The sequence below is a fragment of the Pseudophryne corroboree genome, chromosome 4 (genome assembly GCF_028390025.1).
Source record: "Pseudophryne corroboree isolate aPseCor3 chromosome 4, aPseCor3.hap2, whole genome shotgun sequence".
Lineage (NCBI taxonomy): Eukaryota > Metazoa > Chordata > Amphibia > Anura > Myobatrachidae > Pseudophryne > Pseudophryne corroboree.
Window position 1 is genome coordinate 16,872,347 of NC_086447.1, and position 21,065 is coordinate 16,893,411.

Here is a 21,065-nt window from a genome sequence, read left to right on the forward strand (position 1 = left end):
TAAAGCCATAAAATGGAGAGCTGATTAATCACTCAATTGGATTTCTCTGCCTGCATATTTTTTTTCTCTGCAACCCCAATGCTAAATTGTGCTTCCTGTTTTTTATAAAATGACTTAATCAAATCTGACTCTGATTGCATCAGAGAAGGCCAGGTACCTTACACCATAAAAAGTGGTTTGAAATTTTGACTTGTCTACTTAAAGATCACCAAAATTTGATCACAAGGTCAATTACGTCCCCGGGTGGGATTGAACCACCAACCTTTCGGTTAACAGCCGAATGCGCTAACCGATTGCGCCACAGAGACAGCTTGCAAAAGCATGTACTGACAAAGGCTAAAAAGCATTCATCTAGAAAGTTTCCTAGAAAAAGGTTAAAAAGGCAATAATCTGGAGAGTTTTGCAAGATTTTTCTTCCATTGACCAACGAAGAAACACATTGGTACTTTCACATGATGAGTGAGTTCTTCAGGATCTCTGACACTTACATGAGCAGCAGAGTGGCGCAGCGGAAGCGTGCTGGGCCCATAACCCAGAGGTCGGTGGATCGAAACCATCCTCTGCTATGTGCACTTATTATTTTGTTAATTAAATTCTTCCAAAACTGGAATTGATATTTTGACTCTTTTATTTTTACTTAAAGTACAATAACTTTTAACATTTTAATTTGTTTTAATAGTATATTGACAGCATTGTTTTCTTTCAGAAATCCACTTAATTTTCTTTACCCTATTACTGAAATGGTAATTGACAAAAACAAGCTACATTGTCACCAGAAGAGCAATGCAAAATGTACAATTGATATTTCAAAATCATCTTTCCAGCTTGAATTTCAATGATGCATTGGGGCAACGATTTTGTGAGAAACATCTTCACCCTTAAAGAAAGATTTTCTTAACTTCTTACCTGTGTGCTGATTAGATATCACCTGGTTTTCACATAAAACAGATTCCCACTTGAGAAAGCAGCAAGGATGCAGTGAGGTTTATGTTTCCTGGTGTCAACCTGCATTATTTCAGTGGACATTGTAATGAGGATGCATCTTGCTGCCTTTCCAATGAAGCAAGTTTTAATCAGTAATAGGTGAAAAACCATTCCTACAAAGGTGTTAATCAGAGACTTGGCTTTGTGGACACTTTTCAGAGAGCAAATGTGTTAGCATAAAAATAAAGCCATAAAATGGAGAGCTGATTAATCACTCAATTGGATTTCTCTGCCTGCATATTTTTTTTCTCTGCAACCCCAATGCTAAATTGTGCTTCCTGTTTTTTATAAAATGACTTAATCAAATCTGACTCTGATTGCATCAGAGAAGGCCAGGTACCTTACACCATAAAAGGTGGTTTGAAATTTTGACTTGTCTACTTAAAGATCACCAAAATTTGATCACAAGGTCAATTACGTCCCCGGGTGGGATTGAACCACCAACCTTTCGGTTAACAGCCGAATGCGCTAACCGATTGCGCCACAGAGACAGCTTGCAAAAGCATGTACTGACAAAGGCTAAAAAGCATTCATCTAGAAAGTTTCCTAGAAAAAGGTTAAAAAGGCAATAATCTGGAGAGTTTTGCAAGATTTTTCTTCCATTGACCAACGAAGAAACACATTGGTACTTTCACATGATGAGTGAGTTCTTCAGGATCTCTGACACTTACATGAGCAGCAGAGTGGCGCAGCGGAAGCGTGCTGGGCCCATAACCCAGAGGTCGGTGGATCGAAACCATCCTTTGCTATGTGCACTTATTTTTTTGTTAATTAAATTCTTCCAAAACTGGAATTGATATTTTGACTCTTTTATTTTTACTTAAAGTACAATAACTTTTAACATTTTAATTTGTTTTAATAGTATATTGACAGCATTGTTTTCTTTCAGAAATCCACTTAATTTTCTTTACCCTATTACTGAAATGGTAATTGACAAAAACAAGCTACATTGTCACCAGAAGAGCAATGCAAAATGTACAATTGATATTTCAAAATCATCTTTCCAGCTTGAATTTCAATGATGCATTGGGGCAACGATTTTGTGAGAAACATCTTCACCCTTAAAGAAAGATTTTCTTAACTTCTTACCTGTGTGCTGATTAGATATCACCTGGTTTTCACATTAAACAGATTCCCACATGAGAAAGCAGCAAGGATGCAGTGAGGTTTATGTTTCCTGGTGTCAACCTGTATTATTTCAGTGGACATTGTAATGAGGATGCATCTTGCTGCCTTTCCAATGAAGCAAGTTTTAATCAGTAATAGGTGAAAAACCATTCCTACAAAGGTGTTAATCAGAGACTTGGCTTTGTGGACACTTTTCAGAGAGCAAATGTGTTAGCATAAAAATAAAGCCATAAAATGGAGAGCTGATTAATCACTCAATTGGATTTCTCTGCCTGCATATTTTTTTTTCTCTGCAACCCCAATGCTTAATTGTGCTTCCTGTTTTTTATAAAATGACTTAATCAAATCTGACTCTGATTGCATCAGAGAAGGCCAGGTACCTTACACCATAAAAGGTGGTTTGAAATTTTGACTTGTCTACTTAAAGATCACCAAAATTTGATCACAAGGTCAATTACGTCCCCGGGTGGGATTGAACCACCAACCTTTCGGTTAACAGCCGAATGCGCTAACCGATTGCGCCACAGAGACAGCTTGCAAAAGCATGTACTGACAAAGGCTAAAAAGCATTCATCTAGAAAGTTTCCTAGAAAAAGGTTAAAAAGGCAATAATCTGGAGAGTTTTGCAAGATTTTTCTTCCATTGACCAACGAAGAAACACATTGGTACTTTCACATGATGAGTGAGTTCTTCAGGATCTCTGACACTTACATGAGCAGCAGAGTGGCGCAGCGGAAGCGTGCTGGGCCCATAACCCAGAGGTTGGTGGATCGAAACCATCCTTTGCTATGTGCACTTATTTTTTTGTTAATTAAATTCTTCCAAAACTGGAATTGATATTTTGACTCTTTTATTTTTACTTAAAGTACAATAACTTTTAACATTTTAATTTGTTTTAATAGTATATTGACAGCATTGTTTTCTTTCAGAAATCCACTTAATTTTCTTTACCCTATTACTGAAATGGTAATTGACAAAAACAAGCTACATTGTCACCAGAAGAGCAATGCAAAATGTACAATTGATATTTCAAAATCATCTTTCCAGCTTGAATTTCAATGATGCATTGGGGCAACGATTTTGTGAGAAACATCTTCACCCTTAAAGAAAGATTTTCTTAACTTCTTACCTGTGTGCTGATTAGATATCACCTGGTTTTCACATAAAACAGATTCCCACTTGAGAAAGCAGCAAGGATGCAGTGAGGTTTATGTTTCCTGGTGTCAACCTGCATTATTTCAGTGGACATTGTAATGAGGATGCATCTTGCTGCCTTTCCAATGAAGCAAGTTTTAATCAGTAATAGGTGAAAAACCATTCCTACAAAGGTGTTAATCAGAGACTTGGCTTTGTGGACACTTTTCAGAGAGCAAATGTGTTAGCATAAAAATAAAGCCATAAAATGGAGAGCTGATTAATCACTCAATTGGATTTCTCTGCCTGCATATTTTTTTTCTCTGCAACCCCAATGCTAAATTGTGCTTCCTGTTTTTTATAAAATGACTTAATCAAATCTGACTCTGATTGCATCAGAGAAGGCCAGGTACCTTACACCATAAAAGGTGGTTTGAAATTTTGACTTGTCTACTTAAAGATCACCAAAATTTGATCACAAGGTCAATTACGTCCCCGGGTGGGATTGAACCACCAACCTTTCGGTTAACAGCCGAATGCGCTAACCGATTGCGCCACAGAGACAGCTTGCAAAAGCATGTACTGACAAAGGCTAAAAAGCATTCATCTAGAAAGTTTCCTAGAAAAAGGTTAAAAAGGCAATAATCTGGAGAGTTTTGCAAGATTTTTCTTCCATTGACCAACGAAGAAACACATTGGTACTTTCACATGATGAGTGAGTTCTTCAGGATCTCTGACACTTACATGAGCAGCAGAGTGGCGCAGCGGAAGCGTGCTGGGCCCATAACCCAGAGGTCGGTGGATCGAAACCATCCTTTGCTATGTGCACTTATTTTTTTGTTAATTAAATTCTTCCAAAACTGGAATTGATATTTTGACTCTTTTATTTTTACTTAAAGTACAATAACTTTTAACATTTTAATTTGTTTTAATAGTATATTGACAGCATTGTTTTCTTTCAGAAATCCACTTAATTTTCTTTACCCTATTACTGAAATGGTAATTGACAAAAACAAGCTACATTGTCACCAGAAGAGCAATGCAAAATGTACAATTGATATTTCAAAATCATCTTTCCAGCTTGAATTTCAATGATGCATTGGGGCAACGATTTTGTGAGAAACATCTTCACCCTTAAAGAAAGATTTTCTTAACTTCTTACCTGTGTGCTGATTAGATATCACCTGGTTTTCACATTAAACAGATTCCCACATGAGAAAGCAGCAAGGATGCAGTGAGGTTTATGTTTCCTGGTGTCAACCTGTATTATTTCAGTGGACATTGTAATGAGGATGCATCTTGCTGCCTTTCCAATGAAGCAAGTTTTAATCAGTAATAGGTGAAAAACCATTCCTACAAAGGTGTTAATCAGAGACTTGGCTTTGTGGACACTTTTCAGAGAGCAAATGTGTTAGCATAAAAATAAAGCCATAAAATGGAGAGCTGATTAATCACTCAATTGGATTTCTCTGCCTGCATATTTTTTTTTCTCTGCAACCCCAATGCTAAATTGTGCTTCCTGTTTTTTTATAAAATGACTTAATCAAATCTGACTCTGATTGCATCAGAGAAGGCCAGGTACCTTACACCATAAAAGGTGGTTTGAAATTTTGACTTGTCTACTTAAAGATCAGCAAAATTTGATCACAAGGTCAATTACGTCCCCGGGTGGGATTGAACCACCAACCTTTCGGTTAACAGCCGAATGCGCTAACCGATTGCGCCACAGAGACAGCTTGCAAAAGCATGTACTGACAAAGGCTAAAAAGCATTCATCTAGAAAGTTTCCTAGAAAAAGGTTAAAAAGGCAATAATCTGGAGAGTTTTGCAAGATTTTTCTTCCATTGACCAACGAAGAAACACATTGGTACTTTCACATGATGAGTGAGTTCTTCAGGATCTCTGACACTTACATGAGCAGCAGAGTGGCGCAGCGGAAGCGTGCTGGGCCCATAACCCAGAGGTTGGTGGATCGAAACCATCCTTTGCTATGTGCACTTATTTTTTTGTTAATTAAATTCTTCCAAAACTGGAATTGATATTTTGACTCTTTTATTTTTACTTAAAGTACAATAACTTTTAACATTTTAATTTGTTTTAATAGTATATTGACAGCATTGTTTTCTTTCAGAAATCCACTTAATTTTCTTTACCCTATTACTGAAATGGTAATTGACAAAAACAAGCTACATTGTCACCAGAAGAGCAATGCAAAATGTACAATTGATATTTCAAAATCATCTTTCCAGCTTGAATTTCAATGATGCATTGGGGCAACGATTTTGTGAGAAACATCTTCACCCTTAAAGAAAGATTTTCTTAACTTCTTACCTGTGTGCTGATTAGATATCACCTGGTTTTCACATTAAACAGATTCCCACTTGAGAAAGCAGCAAGGATGCAGTGAGGTTTATGTTTCCTGGTGTCAACCTGTATTATTTCAGTGGACATTGTAATGAGGATGCATCTTGCTGCCTTTCCAATGAAGCAAGTTTTAATCAGTAATAGGTGAAAAACCATTCCTACAAAGGTGTTAATCAGAGACTTGGCTTTGTGGACACTTTTCAGAGAGCAAATGTGTTAGCATAAAAATAAAGCCATAAAATGGAGAGCTGATTAATCACTCAATTGGATTTCTCTGCCTGCATATTTTTTTTTCTCTGCAACCCCAATGCTAAATTGTGCTTCCTGTTGTTTATAAAATGACTTAATCAAATCTGACTCTGATTGCATCAGAGAAGGCCAGGTACCTTACACCATAAAAGGTGGTTTGAAATTTTGACTTGTCTACTTAAAGATCACCAAAATTTGATCACAAGGTCAATTACGTCCCCGGGTGGGATTGAACCACCAACCTTTCGGTTAACAGCCGAATGCGCTAACCGATTGCGCCACAGAGACAGCTTGCAAAAGCATGTACTGACAAAGGCTAAAAAGCATTCATCTAGAAAGTTTCCTAGAAAAAGGTTAAAAAGGCAATAATCTGGAGAGTTTTGCAAGATTTTTCTTCCATTGACCAACGAAGAAACACATTGGTACTTTCACATGATGAGTGAGTTCTTCAGGATCTCTGACACTAACATGAGCAGCAGAGTGGCGCAGCGGAAGCGTGCTGGGCCCATAACCCAGAGGTCGGTGGATTTAAACCATCCTTTGCTATGTGCACTTATTTGTTTGTTAATTAAATTCTTCCAAAACTGGAATTGATATTTTGACTCTTTTATTTTTACTTAAAGTACAATAACTTTTAACATTTTAATTTGTTTTAATAGTATATTGACAGCATTGTTTTCTTTCAGAAATCCACTTAATTTTCTTTACCCTATTACTGAAATGGTAATTGACAAAAACAAGCTACATTGTCACCAGAAGAGCAATGCAAAATGTACAATTGATATTTCAAAATCATCTTTCCAGCTTGAATTTCAATGATGCATTGGGGCAACGATTTTGTGAGAAACATCTTCACCCTTAAAGAAAGATTTTCTTAACTTCTTACCTGTGTGCTGATTAGATATCACCTGGTTTTCACATTAAACAGATTCCCACATGAGAAAGCAGCAAGGATGCAGTGAGGTTTATGTTTCCTGGTGTCAACCTGCATTATTTCAGTGGACATTGTAATGAGGATGCATCTTGCTGCCTTTCCAATGAAGCAAGTTTTAATCAGTAATAGGTGAAAAACCATTCCTACAAAGGTGTTAATCAGAGACTTGGCTTTTTGGACACTTTTCAGAGAGCAAATGTGTTAGCATAAAAATAAAGCCATGAAATGGAGAGCTGATTAATCACTCAATTGGATTTCTCTGCCTGCATATTTTTTTTTCTCTGCAACCCCAATGCTAAATTGTGCTTCCTGTTTTTTATAAAATGACTTAATCAAATCTGACTCTGATTGCATCAGAGAAGGCCAGGTACCTTACACCATAAAAGGTGGTTTGAAATTTTGACTTGTCTACTTAAAGATCAGCAAAATTTGATCACAAGGTCAATTACGTCCCCGGGTGGGATTGAACCACCAACCTTTCGGTTAACAGCCGAATGCGCTAACCGATTGCGCCACAGAGACAGCTTGCAAAAGCATGTACTGACAAAGGCTAAAAAGCATTCATCTAGAAAGTTTCCTAGAAAAAGGTTAAAAAGGCAATAATCTGGAGAGTTTTGCAAGATTTTTCTTCCATTGACCAACGAAGAAACACATTGGTACTTTCACATGATGAGTGAGTTCTTCAGGATCTCTGACACTTACATGAGCAGCAGAGTGGCGCAGCGCAAGCGTGCTGGGCCCATAACCCAGAGGTCGGTGGATCGAAACCATCCTTTGCTATGTGCACTTATTTTTTTGTTAATTAAATTCTTCCAAAACTGGAATTGATATTTTGACTCTTTTATTTTTACTTAAAGTACAATAACTTTTAACATTTTAATTTGTTTTAATAGTATATTGACAGCATTGTTTTCTTTCAGAAATCCACTTAATTTTCTTTACCCTATTACTGAAATGGTAATTGACAAAAACAAGCTACATTGTCACCAGAAGAGCAATGCAAAATGTACAATTGATATTTCAAAATCATCTTTCCAGCTTGAATTTCAATGATGCATTGGGGCAACGATTTTGTGAGAAACATCTTCACCCTTAAAGAAAGATTTTCTTAATTTCTTACCTGTGTGCTGATTAGATATCACCTGGTTTTCACATTAAACAGATTCCCACTTGAGAAAGCAGCAAGGATGCAGTGAAGTTTATGTTTCCTGGTGTCAACCTGTATTATTTCAGTGGACATTGTAATGAGGATGCATCTTGCTGCCTTTCCAATGAAGCAAGTTTTAATCAGTAATAGGTGAAAAACCATTCCTACAAAGGTGTTAATCAGAGACTTGGCTTTGTGGACACTTTTCAGAGAGCAAATGTGTTAGCATAAAAATAAAGCCATAAAATGGAGAGCTGATTAATCACTCAATTGGATTTCTCTGCCTGCATATTTTTTTTTCTCTGCAACCCCAATGCTAAATTGTGCTTCCTGTTTTTTATAAAATGACTTAATCAAATCTGACTCTGATTGCATCAGAGAAGGCCAGGTACCTTACACCATAAAAGGTGGTTTGAAATTTTGACTTGTCTACTTAAAGATCACCAAAATTTGATCACAAGGTCAATTACGTCCCCGGGTGGGATTGAACCACCAACCTTTCGGTTAACAGCCGAATGCGCTAACCGATTGCGCCACAGAGACAGCTTGCAAAAGCATGTACTGACAAAGGCTAAAAAGCATTCATCTAGAAAGTTTCCTAGAAAAAGGTTAAAAAGGCAATAATCTGGAGAGTTTTGCAAGATTTTTCTTCCATTGACCAACGAAGAAACACATTGGTACTTTCACATGATGAGTGAGTTCTTCAGGATCTCTGACACTAACATGAGCAGCAGAGTGGCGCAGCGGAAGCGTGCTGGGCCCATAACCCAGAGGTTGGTGGATCGAAACCATCCTTTGCTATGTGCACTTATTTTTTTGTTAATTAAATTCTTCCAAAACTGGAATTGATATTTTGACTCTTTTATTTTTACTTAAAGTACAATAACTTTTAACATTTTAATTTGTTTTAATAGTATATTGACAGCATTGTTTTCTTTCAGAAATCCACTTAATTTTCTTTACCCTATTACTGAAATGGTAATTGACAAAAACAAGCTACATTGTCACCAGAAGAGCAATGCAAAATGTACAATTGATATTTCAAAATCATCTTTCCAGCTTGAATTTCAATGATGCATTGGGGCAACGATTTTGTGAGAAACATCTTCACCCTTAAAGAAAGATTTTCTTAACTTCTTACCTGTGTGCTGATTAGATATCACCTGGTTTTCACATTAAACAGATTCCCACATGAGAAAGCAGCAAGGATGCAGTGAGGTTTATGTTTCCTGGTGTCAACCTGTATTATTTCAGTGGACATTGTAACGAGGATGCATCTTGCTGCCTTTCCAATGAAGCAAGTTTTAATCAGTAATAGGTGAAAAACCATTCCTACAAAGGTGTTAATCAGAGACTTGGCTTTGTGGACACTTTTCAGAGAGCAAATGTGTTAGCATAAAAATAAAGCCATAAAATGGAGAGCTGATTAATCACTCAATTGGATTTCTCTGCCTGCATATTTTTTTTTCTCTGCAACCCCAATGCTAAATTGTGCTTCCTGTTTTTTATAAAATGACTTAATCAAATCTGACTCTGATTGCATCAGAGAAGGCCAGGTACCCTACACTATAAGAGGTGGTTTAAAATTTTGACTTGTCTACTTAAAGATCAGCAAAATTTGATCACAAGGTCAATTACGTCCCTGGGTGGTATTGAACCACCAGCCTTTCGGTTAACAGCCGCATGCGCTAACCGATTGCACCACAGAGACAACTTGCAAAAGCATGTACTAACAAAGGCTAAAAAGCATTCATCTAGAAAGTTTCCTAGAAAATGGTTAAAAAGGCAATAATCTGGAGAGTTTTGCAAGATTTTTCTTACATTGACCAACGAAGAAACACATTGGTACTTTCACATGATGAGTGAGTACTTCAGGATCTCTGACACTTACATGAGCAGCAGAGTGGTGCAGCGGAAGCGTGCTGGGCCCATAACCCAGAGGTCGGTGGATCGAAACCATCCTCTGCTATGTGCACTTATTTTTTTGTTAATTAAATTCTTCCAAAACTGGAATTGATATTTTGACTCTTTTATTTTTACTTAAAGTACAATAACTTTTAACATTTTAATTTGTTTTAATAGTATATTGACAGCATTGTTTTCTTTCAGAAATCCACTTAATTTTCTTTACCCTATTACTGAAATGGTAATTGACAAAAACAAGCTACATTGTCACCAGAAGAGCAATGCAAAATGTACAATTGATATTTCAAAATCATCTTTCCAGCTTGAATTTCAATGATGCATTGGGGCAACGATTTTGTGAGAAACATCTTCACCCTTAAAGAAAGATTTTCTTAACTTCTTACCTGTGTGCTGATAAGATATCACCTGGTTTTCACATTAAACAGATTCCCACTTGAGAAAGCAGCAAGGATGCAGTGAGGTTTATGTTTCCTGGTGTCAACCTGTATTATTTCAGTGGACATTGTAATGAGGATGCATCTTGCTGCCTTTCCAATGAAGCAAGTTTTAATCAGTAATAGGTGAAAAACCATTCCTACAAAGGTGTTAATCAGAGACTTGGCTTTGTGGACACTTTTCAGAGAGCAAATGTGTTAGCATAAAAATAAAGCCATAAAATGGAGAGCTGATTAATCACTCAATTGGATTTCTCTGCCTGCATATTTTTTTTTCTCTGCAACCCCAATGCTAAATTGTGCTTCCTGTTTTTTATAAAATGACTTAATCAAATCTGACTCTGATTGCATCAGAGAAGGCCTGGTACCTTACACCATAAAAGGTGGTTTGAAATTTTGACTTGTCTACTTAAAGATCACCAAAATTTGATCACAAGGTCAATTACGTCCCCGGGTGGGATTGAACCACCAACCTTTCGGTTAACAGCCGAATGCGCTAACCGATTGCGCCACAGAGACAGCTTGCAAAAGCATGTACTGACAAAGGCTAAAAAGCATTCATCTAGAAAGTTTCCTAGAAAAAGGTTAAAAAGGCAATAATCTGGAGAGTTTTGCAAGATTTTTCTTCCATTGACCAACGAAGAAACACATTGGTACTTTCACATGATGAGTGAGTTCTTCGGGATCTCTGACACTAACATGAGCAGCAGAGTGGCGCAGCGGAAGCGTGCTGGGCCCATAACCCAGAGGTCGGTGGATCGAAACCATCCTTTGCTATGTGCACTTATTTTTTTGTTAATTAAATTCTTCCAAAACTGGAATTGATATTTTGACTCTTTTATTTTTACTTAAAGTACAATAACTTTTAACATTTTAATTTGTTTTAATAGTATATTGACAGCATTGTTTTCTTTCAGAAATCCACTTAATTTTCTTTACCCTATTACTGAAATGGTAATTGACAAAAACAAGCTACATTGTCACCAGAAGAGCAATGCAAAATGTACAATTGATATTTCAAAATCATCTTTCCATCTTGAATTTCAATGATGCATTGGGGCAACGATTTTGTGAGAAACATCTTCACCCTTAAAGAAAGATTTTCTTAACTTCTTACCTGTGTGCTGATTAGATATCACCTGGTTTTCACATTAAACAGATTCCCACATGAGAAAGCAGCAAGGATGCAGTGAGGTTTATGTTTCCTGGTGTCAACCTGTATTATTTCAGTGGACATTGTAATGAGGATGCATCTTGCTGCCTTTCCAATGAAGCAAGTTTTAATCAGTAATAGGTGAAAAACCATTCCTACAAAGGTGTTAATCAGAGACTTGGCTTTGTGGACACTTTTCAGAGAGCAAATGTGTTAGCATAAAAATAAAGCCATAAAATGGAGAGCTGATTAATCACTCAATTGGATTTCTCTGCCTGCATATTTTTTTTTCTCTGCAACCCCAATGCTAAATTGTGCTTCCTGTTTTTTATAAAATGACTTAATCAAATCTGACTCTGATTGCATCAGAGAAGGCCAGGTACCTTACACCATAAAAGGTGGTTTGAAATTTTGACTTGTCTACTTAAAGATCAGCAAAATTTGATAACAAGGTCAATTACGTCCCCGGGTGGGATTGAACCACCAACCTTTCGGTTAACAGCCGAATGCGCTAACCGATTGCGCCACAGAGACAGCTTGCAAAAGCATGTACTGACAAAGGCTAAAAAGCATTCATCTAGAAAGTTTCCTAGAAAAAGGTTAAAAAGGCAATAATCTGGAGAGTTTTGCAAGATTTTTCTTCCATTGACCAACGAAGAAACACATTGGTACTTTCACATGATGAGTGAGTTCTTCAGGATCTCTGACACTTACATGAGCAGCAGAGTGGCGCAGCGGAAGCGTGCTGGGCCCATAACCCCGAGGTCGGTGGATCGAAACCATCCTTTGCTATGTGCACTTATTTTTTTGTTAATTAAATTCTTCCAAAACTGGAATTGATATTTTGACTCTTTTATTTTTACTTAAAGTACAATAACTTTTAACATTTTAATTTGTTTTAATAGTATATTGACAGCATTGTTTTCTTTCAGAAATCCACTTAATTTTCTTTACCCTATTACTGAAATGGTAATTGACAAAAACAAGCTACATTGTCACCAGAAGAGCAATGCAAAATGTACAATTGATATTTCAAAATCATCTTTCCAGCTTGAATTTCAATGATGCATTGGGGCAACGATTTTGTGAGAAACATCTTCACCCTTAAAGAAAGATTTTCTTAACTTCTTACCTGTGTGCTGATTAGATATCACCTGGTTTTCACATTAAACAGATTCCCACTTGAGAAAGCAGCAAGGATGCAGTGAGGTTTATGTTTCCTGGTGTCAACCTGTATTATTTCAGTGGACATTGTAATGAGGATGCATCTTGCTGCCTTTCCAATGAAGCAAGTTTTAATCAGTAATAGGTGAAAAACCATTCCTACAAAGGTGTTAATCAGAGACTTGGCTTTGTGGACACTTTTCAGAGAGCAAATGTGTTAGCATAAAAATAAAGCCATAAAATGGAGAGCTGATTAATCACTCAATTGGATTTCTCTGCCTGCATATTTTTTTTTCTCTGCAACCCCAATGCTAAATTGTGCTTCCTGTTTTTTATAAAATGACTTAATCAAATCTGACTCTGATTGCATCAGAGAAGGCCAGGTACCTTACACCATAAAAGGTGGTTTGAAATTTTGACTTGTCTACTTAAAGATCACCAAAATTTGATCACAAGGTCAATTACGTCCCCGGGTGGGATTGAACCACCAACCTTTCGGTTAACAGCCGAATGCGCTAACCGATTGCGCCACAGAGACAGCTTGCAAAAGCATGTACTGACAAAGGCTAAAAAGCATTCATCTAGAAAGTTTCCTAGAAAAAGGTTAAAAAGGCAATAATCTGGAGAGTTTTGCAAGATTTTTCTTCCATTGACCAACGAAGAAACACATTGGTACTTTCACATGATGAGTGAGTTCTTCAGGATCTCTGACACTTACATGAGCAGCAGAGTGGCGCAGCGGAAGCGTGCTGGGCCCATAACCCAGAGGTCGGTGGATCGAAACCATCCTTTGCTATGTGCACTTATTTTTTTTGTTAATTAAATTCTTCCAAAACTGGAATTGATATTTTGACTCTTTTATTTTTACTTAAAGTACAATAACTTTTAACATTTTAATTTGTTTTAATAGTATATTGACAGCATTGTTTTCTTTCAGAAATCCACTTAATTTTCTTTACCCTATTACTGAAATGGTAATTGACAAAAACAAGCTACATTGTCACCAGAAGAGCAATGCAAAATGTACAATTGATATTTCAAAATCATCTTTCCAGCTTGAATTTCAATGATGCATTGGGGCAACGATTTTGTGAGAAACATCTTCACCTTTAAAGAAAGATTTACTTAACTTCTTACCTGTGTGCTGATTAGATATCACCTGGTTTTCACATTAAACAGATTCCCACTTGAGAAAGCAGCAAGGATGCAGTGAGGTTTATGTTTCCTGGTGTCAACCTGTATTATTTCAGTGGACATTGTAATGAGGATGCATCTTGCTGCCTTTCCAATGAAGCAAGTTTTAATCTGTAATAGGTGAAAAACCATTCCTACAAAGGTGTTAATCAGAGACTTGGCTTTGTGGACACTTTTCAGAGAGCAAATGTGTTAGCATAAAAATAAAGCCATAAAATGGAGAGCTGATTAATCACTCAATTGGATTTCTCTGCCTGCATATTTTTTTTTCTCTGCAACCCCATGCTAAATTGTGCTTCCTGTTTTTTATAAAATGACTTAATCAAATCTGACTCTGATTGCATCAGAGAAGGCCAGGTACCCTACACTATAAGAGGTGGTTTAAAATTTTGACTTGTCTACTTAAAGATCAGCAAAATTTGATCACAAGGTCAATTACGTCCCTGGGTGGTATTGAACCACCAGCCTTTCGGTTAACAGCCGCATGCGCTAACCGATTGCACCACAGAGACAACTTGCAAAAGCATGTACTAACAAAGGCTAAAAAGCATTCATCTAGAAAGTTTCCTAGAAAAAGGTTAAAAAGGCAATAATCTGGAGAGTTTTGCAAGATTTTTCTTACATTGACCAACGAAGAAGCACATTGGTACTTTCACATGATGAGTGAGTACTTCAGGATCTCTGACACTTACATGAGCAGCAGAGTGGTGCAGCGGAAGCGTGCTGGGCCCATAACCCAGAGGTCGGTGGATCGAAACCATCCTCTGCTATGTGCACTTATTTTTTTGTTAATTAAATTCTTCCAAAACTGGAATTGATATTTTGACTCTTTTATTTTTACTTAAAGTACAATAACTTTTAACATTTTAATTTGTTTTAATAGTATATTGACAGCATTGTTTTCTTTCAGAAATCCACTTAATTTTCTTTACCCTATTACTGAAATGGTAATTGACAAAAACAAGCTACATTGTCACCAGAAGAGCAATGCAAAATGTACAATTGATATTTCAAAATCATCTTTCCAGCTTGAATTTCAATGATGCATTGGGGCAACGATTTTGTGAGAAACATCTTCACCCTTAAAGAAAGATTTTCTTAACTTCTTACCTGTGTGCTGATTAGATATCACCTGGTTTTCACATTAAACAGATTCCCACTTGAGAAAGCAGCAAGGATGCAGTGAGGTTTATGTTTCCTGGTGTCAACCTGTATTATTTCAGTGGACATTGTAATGAGGATGCATCTTGCTGCCTTTCCAATGAAGCAAGTTTTAATCAGTAATAGGTGAAAAACCATTCCTACAAAGGTGTTAATCAGAGACTTGGCTTTGTGGACACTTTTCAGAGAGCAAATGTGTTAGCATAAAAATAAAGCCATAAAATGGAGAGCTGATTAATCACTCAATTGGATTTCTCTGCCTGCATATTTTTTTTTCTCTGCAACCCCATGCTAAATTGTGCTTCCTGTTTTTTATAAAATGACTTAATCAAATCTGACTCTGATTGCATCAGAGAAGGCCAGGTACCCTACACTATAAGAGGTGGTTTAAAATTTTGACTTGTCTACTTAAAGATCAGCAAAATTTGATCACAAGGTCAATTACGTCCCTGGGTGGTATTGAACCACCAGCCTTTCGGTTAACAGCCGCATGCGCTAACCGATTGCACCACAGAGACAACTTGCAAAAGCATGTACTAACAAAGGCTAAAAAGCATTCATCTAGAAAGTTTCCTAGAAAAAGGTTAAAAAGGCAATAATCTGGAGAGTTTTGCAAGATTTTTCTTACATTGACCAACGAAGAAGCACATTGGTACTTTCACATGATGAGTGAGTACTTCAGGATCTCTGACACTTACATGAGCAGCAGAGTGGTGCAGCGGAAGCGTGCTGGGCCCATAACCCAGAGGTCGGTGGATCGAAACCATCCTCTGCTATGTGCACTTATTTTTTTGTTAATTAAATTCTTCCAAAACTGGAATTGATATTTTGACTCTTTTATTTTTACTTAAAGTACAATAACTTTTAACATTTTAATTTGTTTTAATAGTATATTGACAGCATTGTTTTCTTTCAGAAATCCACTTAATTTTCTTTACCCTATTACTGAAATGGTAATTGACAAAAACAAGCTACATTGTCACCAGAAGAGCAATGCAAAATGTACAATTGATATTTCAAAATCATCTTTCCAGCTTGAATTTCAATGATGCATTGGGGCAACGATTTTGTGAGAAACATCTTCACCCTTAAAGAAAGATTTTCTTAACTTCTTACCTGTGTGCTGATTAGATATCACCTGGTTTTCACATTAAACAGATTCCCACTTGAGAAAGCAGCAAGGATGCAGTGAGGTTTATGTTTCCTGGTGTCAACCTGTATTATTTCAGTGGACATTGTAATGAGGATGCATCTTGCTGCCTTTCCAATGAAGCAAGTTTTAATCAGTAATAGGTGAAAAACCATTCCTACAAAGGTGTTAATCAGAGACTTGGCTTTGTGGACACTTTTCAGAGAGCAAATGTGTTAGCATAAAAATAAAGCCATAAAATGGAGAGCTGATTAATCACTCAATTGGATTTCTCTGCCTGCATAATTTTTTTTCTCTGCAACCCCATGCTAAATTGTGCTTCCTGTTTTTTATAAAATGACTTAATCAAATCTGACTCTGATTGCATCAGAGAAGGCCAGGTACCCTACACTATAAGAGGTGGTTTGAAATTTTGACTTGTCTACTTAAAGATCAGCAAAATTTGATCACAAGGTCAATTACGTCCCTGGGTGATATTGAACAACCAGCCTTTCGGTTAACAGCCGCATGCGCTAACCGATTGCACCACAGAGACAACTTGCAAAAGCATGTACTAACAAAGGCTAAAAAGCATTCATCTAGAAAGTTTCCTAGAAAAAGGTTAAAAAGGCAATAATCTGGAGAGTTTTGCAAGATTTTTCTTCCATTGACCAACAAAGAAACACATTGGTACTTTCACATGATGAGTGAGTACTTCAGGATCTCTGACACTTACATGAGCAGCAGAGTGGTGCAGCGGAAGCGTGCTGGGCCCATAACCCAGAGGTCGGTGGATCGAAACCATCCTCTGCTATGTGCACTTATTATTTTGTTAATTAAATTCTTCCAAAACTGGAATTGATATTTTGACTCTTTTATTTTTACTTAAAGTACAATAACTTTTAACATTTTAATTTGTTTTAATAGTATATTGACAGCATTGTTTTCTTTCAGAAATCCACTTAATTTTCTTTACCCTATTACTGAAATGGTAATTGACAAAAACAAGCTACATTGTCACCAGAAGAGCAATGCAAAATGTACAATTGATATTTCAAAATCATCTTTCCATCTTGAATTTCAATGATGCATTGGGGCAACGATTTTGTGAGAAACATCTTCACCCTTAAAGAAAGATTTTCTTAACTTCTTACCTGTGTGCTGATTAGATATCACCTGGTTTTCACATTAAACAGATTCCCACTTGAGAAAGCAGCAAGGATGCAGTGAGGTTTATGTTTCCTGGTGTCAACCTGTATTATTTCAGTGGACATTGTAATGAGGATGCATCTTGCTGCCTTTCCAATGAAGCAAGTTTTAATCAGTAATAGGTGAAAAACCATTCCTACAAAGGTGTTATTCAGAGACTTGGCTTTGTGGACACTTTTCAGAGAGCAAATGTGTTAGCATAAAAATAAAGCCATAAAATGGAGAGCTGATTAATCACTCAATTGGATTTCTCTGCCTGCATATTTTTTTTTCTCTGCAACCCCAATGCTAAATTGTGCTTCCTGTTTTTTATAAAATGACTTAATCAAATCTGACTCTGATTGCATCAGAGAAGGCCAGGTACCTTACACCATAAAAGGTGGTTTGAAATTTTGACTTGTCTACTTAAAGATCACCAAAATTTGATCACAAGGTCAATTACGTCCCCGGGTGGGATTGAACCACCAACCTTTCGGTTAACAGCCGAATGCGCTAACCGATTGCGCCACAGAGACAGCTTGCAAAAGCATGTACTGACAAAGGCTAAAAAGCATTCATCTAGAAAGTTTCCTAGAAAAAGGTTAAAAAGGCAATAATCTGGAGAGTTTTGCAAGATTTTTCTTCCATTGACCAACGAAGAAACACATTGGTACTTTCACATGATGAGTGAGTTCTTCAGGATCTCTGACACTTACATGAGCAGCAGAGTGGCGCAGCGGAAGCGTGCTGGGCCCATAACCCAGAGGTCGGTGGATCGAAACCATCCTTTGCTATGTGCACTTATTTTTTTTGTTAATTAAATTCTTCCAAAACTGGAATTGATATTTTGACTCTTTTATTTTTACTTAAAGTACAATAACTTTTAACATTTTAATTTGTTTTAATAGTATATTGACAGCATTGTTTTCTTTCAGAAATCCACTTAATTTTCTTTACCCTATTACTGAAATGGTAATTGACAAAAACAAGCTACATTGTCACCAGAAGAGCAATGCAAAATGTACAATTGATATTTCAAAATCATCTTTCCAGCTTGAATTTCAATGATGCATTGGGGCAACGATTTTGTGAGAAACATCTTCACCTTTAAAGAAAGATTTACTTAACTTCTTACCTGTGTGCTGATTAGATATCACCTGGTTTTCACATTAAACAGATTCCCACTTGAGAAAGCAGCAAGGATGCAGTGAGGTTTATGTTTCCTGGTGTCAACCTGTATTATTTCAGTGGACATTGTAATGAGGATGCATCTTGCTGCCTTTCCAATGAAGCAAGTTTTAATCTGTAATAGGTGAAAAACCATTCCTACAAAGGTGTTAATCAGAGACTTGGCTTTGTGGACACTTTTCAGAGAGCAAATGTGTTAGCATAAAAATAAAGCCATAAAATGGAGAGCTGATTAATCACTCAATTGGATTTCTCTGCCTGCATATTTTTTTTTCTCTGCAACCCCATGCTAAATTGTGCTTCCTGTTTTTTATAAAATGACTTAATCAAATCTGACTCTGATTGCATCAGAGAAGGCCAGGTACCCTACACTATAAGAGGTGGTTTAAAATTTTGACTTGTCTACTTAAAGATCAGCAAAATTTGATCACAAGGTCAATTACGTCCCTGGGTGGTATTGAACCACCAGCCTTTCGGTTAACAGCCGCATGCGCTAACCGATTGCACCACAGAGACAACTTGCAAAAGCATGTACTAACAAAGGCTAAAAAGCATTCATCTAGAAAGTTTCCTAGAAAAAGGTTAAAAAGGCAATAATCTGGAGAGTTTTGCAAGATTTTTCTTACATTGACCAACGAAGAAGCACATTGGTACTTTCACATGATGAGTGAGTACTTCAGGATCTCTGACACTTACATGAGCAGCAGAGTGGTGCAGCGGAAGCGTGCTGGGCCCATAACCCAGAGGTCGGTGGATCGAAACCATCCTCTGCTATGTGCACTTATTTTTTTGTTAATTAAATTCTTCCAAAACTGGAATTGATATTTTGACTCTTTTATTTTTACTTAAAGTACAATAACTTTTAACATTTTAATTTGTTTTAATAGTATATTGACAGCATTGTTTTCTTTCAGAAATCCACTTAATTTTCTTTACCCTATTACTGAAATGGTAATTGACAAAAACAAGCTACATTGTCACCAGAAGAGCAATGCAAAATGTACAATTGATATTTCAAAATCATCTTTCCAGCTTGAATTTCAATGATGCATTGGGGCAACGATTTTGTGAGAAACATCTTCACCCTTAAAGAAAGATTTTCTTAACTTCTTACCTGTGTGCTGATTAGATATCACCTGGTTTTCACATTAAACAGATTCCCACTTGAGAAAGCAGCAAGGATGCAGTGAGGTTTATGTTTCCTGGTGTCAACCTGTATTATTTCAGTGGACATTGTAATGAGGATGCATCTTGCTGCCTTTCCAATGAAGCAAGTTTTAATCAGTAATAGGTGAAAAACCATTCCTACAAAGGTGTTAATCAGAGACTTGGCTTTGTGGACACTTTTCAGAGAGCAAATGTGTTAGCATAAAAATAAAGCCATAAAATGGAGAGCTGATTAATCACTCAATTGGATTTCTCTGCCTGCATATTTTTTTTTCTCTGCAACCCCATGCTAAATTGTGCTTCCTGTTTTTTATAAAATGACTTAATCAAATCTGACTCTGATTGCATCAGAGAAGGCCAGGTACCCTACACTATAAGAGGTGGTTTAAAATTTTGACTTGTCTACTTAAAGATCAGCAAAATTTGATCACAAGGTCAATTACGTCCCTGGGTGGTATTGAACCACCAGCCTTTCGGTTAACAGCCGCATGCGCTAACCGATTGCACCACAGAGACAACTTGCAAAAGCATGTACTAACAAAGGCTAAAAAGCATTCATCTAGAAAGTTTCCTAGAAAAAGGTTAAAAAGGCAATAATCTGGAGAGTTTTGCAAGATTTTTCTTACATTGACCAACGAAGAAGCACATTGGTACTTTCACATGATGAGTGAGTACTTCAGGATCTCTGACACTTACATGAGCAGCAGAGTGGTGCAGCGGAAGCGTGCTGGGCCCATAACCCAGAGGTCGGTGGATCGAAACCATCCTCTGCTATGTGCACTTATTTTTTTGTTAATTAAATTCTTCCAAAACTGGAATTGATATTTTGACTCTTTTATTTTTACTTAAAGTACAATAACTTTTAACATTTTAATTTGTTTTAATAGTATATTGACAGCATTGTTTTCTTTCAGAAATCCACTTAATTTTCTTTACCCTATTACTGAAATGGTAATTGACAAAAACAAGCTACATTGTCACCAGAAGAGCAATGCAAAATGTACAATTGATATTTCAAAATCATCTTTCCAGCTTGAATTTCAATGATGCATTGGGGCAACGATTTTGTGAGAAACATCTTCACCCTTAAAGAAAGATTTTCTTAACTTCTTACCTGTGTGCTGATTAGATATCACCTGGTTTTCACATTAAACAGATTCCCACTTGAGAAAGCAGCAAGGATGCAGTGAGGTTTATGTTTCCTGGTGTCAACCTGTATTATTTCAGTGGACATTGTAATGAGGATGCATCTTGCTGCCTTTCCAATGAAGCAAGTTTTAATCAGTAATAGGTGAAAAACCATTCCTACAAAGGTGTTAATCAGAGACTTGGCTTTGTGGACACTTTTCAGAGAGCAAATGTGTTAGCATAAAAATAAAGCCATAAAATGGAGAGCTGATTAATCACTCAATTGGATTTCT

General features: G+C 36.8%; 12 non-coding genes across 12 annotated transcripts; all 12 read right to left on the reverse strand.

Annotated features, from left to right (window-relative positions):
* Positions 1–234: 234 nt before the first annotated feature.
* On the reverse strand, positions 235–308 carry TRNAN-GUU (transfer RNA asparagine (anticodon GUU)). Its single transcript has one exon. It is a non-coding gene; the product is annotated as a tRNA-Asn (tRNA).
* A 1,093-nt stretch (positions 309–1,401) lies between these two features.
* On the reverse strand, positions 1,402–1,475 carry TRNAN-GUU (transfer RNA asparagine (anticodon GUU)). Its single transcript has one exon. It is a non-coding gene; the product is annotated as a tRNA-Asn (tRNA).
* Positions 1,476–2,569: 1,094 nt separating this feature from the next.
* Positions 2,570–2,643, reverse strand: TRNAN-GUU (transfer RNA asparagine (anticodon GUU)). The gene has a single exon. It is a non-coding gene; the product is annotated as a tRNA-Asn (tRNA).
* A 1,093-nt stretch (positions 2,644–3,736) lies between these two features.
* TRNAN-GUU (transfer RNA asparagine (anticodon GUU)) lies at positions 3,737–3,810 on the reverse strand. Its single transcript has one exon. It is a non-coding gene; the product is annotated as a tRNA-Asn (tRNA).
* A 1,095-nt stretch (positions 3,811–4,905) lies between these two features.
* TRNAN-GUU (transfer RNA asparagine (anticodon GUU)) lies at positions 4,906–4,979 on the reverse strand. The gene has a single exon. It is a non-coding gene; the product is annotated as a tRNA-Asn (tRNA).
* Positions 4,980–6,073: 1,094 nt separating this feature from the next.
* TRNAN-GUU (transfer RNA asparagine (anticodon GUU)) lies at positions 6,074–6,147 on the reverse strand. The gene has a single exon. It is a non-coding gene; the product is annotated as a tRNA-Asn (tRNA).
* A 1,094-nt stretch (positions 6,148–7,241) lies between these two features.
* On the reverse strand, positions 7,242–7,315 carry TRNAN-GUU (transfer RNA asparagine (anticodon GUU)). Its single transcript has one exon. It is a non-coding gene; the product is annotated as a tRNA-Asn (tRNA).
* A 1,094-nt stretch (positions 7,316–8,409) lies between these two features.
* TRNAN-GUU (transfer RNA asparagine (anticodon GUU)) lies at positions 8,410–8,483 on the reverse strand. The gene has a single exon. It is a non-coding gene; the product is annotated as a tRNA-Asn (tRNA).
* Positions 8,484–10,745: 2,262 nt separating this feature from the next.
* On the reverse strand, positions 10,746–10,819 carry TRNAN-GUU (transfer RNA asparagine (anticodon GUU)). The gene has a single exon. It is a non-coding gene; the product is annotated as a tRNA-Asn (tRNA).
* Positions 10,820–11,913: 1,094 nt separating this feature from the next.
* Positions 11,914–11,987, reverse strand: TRNAN-GUU (transfer RNA asparagine (anticodon GUU)). The gene has a single exon. It is a non-coding gene; the product is annotated as a tRNA-Asn (tRNA).
* Positions 11,988–13,081: 1,094 nt separating this feature from the next.
* Positions 13,082–13,155, reverse strand: TRNAN-GUU (transfer RNA asparagine (anticodon GUU)). Its single transcript has one exon. It is a non-coding gene; the product is annotated as a tRNA-Asn (tRNA).
* Positions 13,156–17,751: 4,596 nt separating this feature from the next.
* On the reverse strand, positions 17,752–17,825 carry TRNAN-GUU (transfer RNA asparagine (anticodon GUU)). The gene has a single exon. It is a non-coding gene; the product is annotated as a tRNA-Asn (tRNA).
* Positions 17,826–21,065: the final 3,240 nt, after the last annotated feature.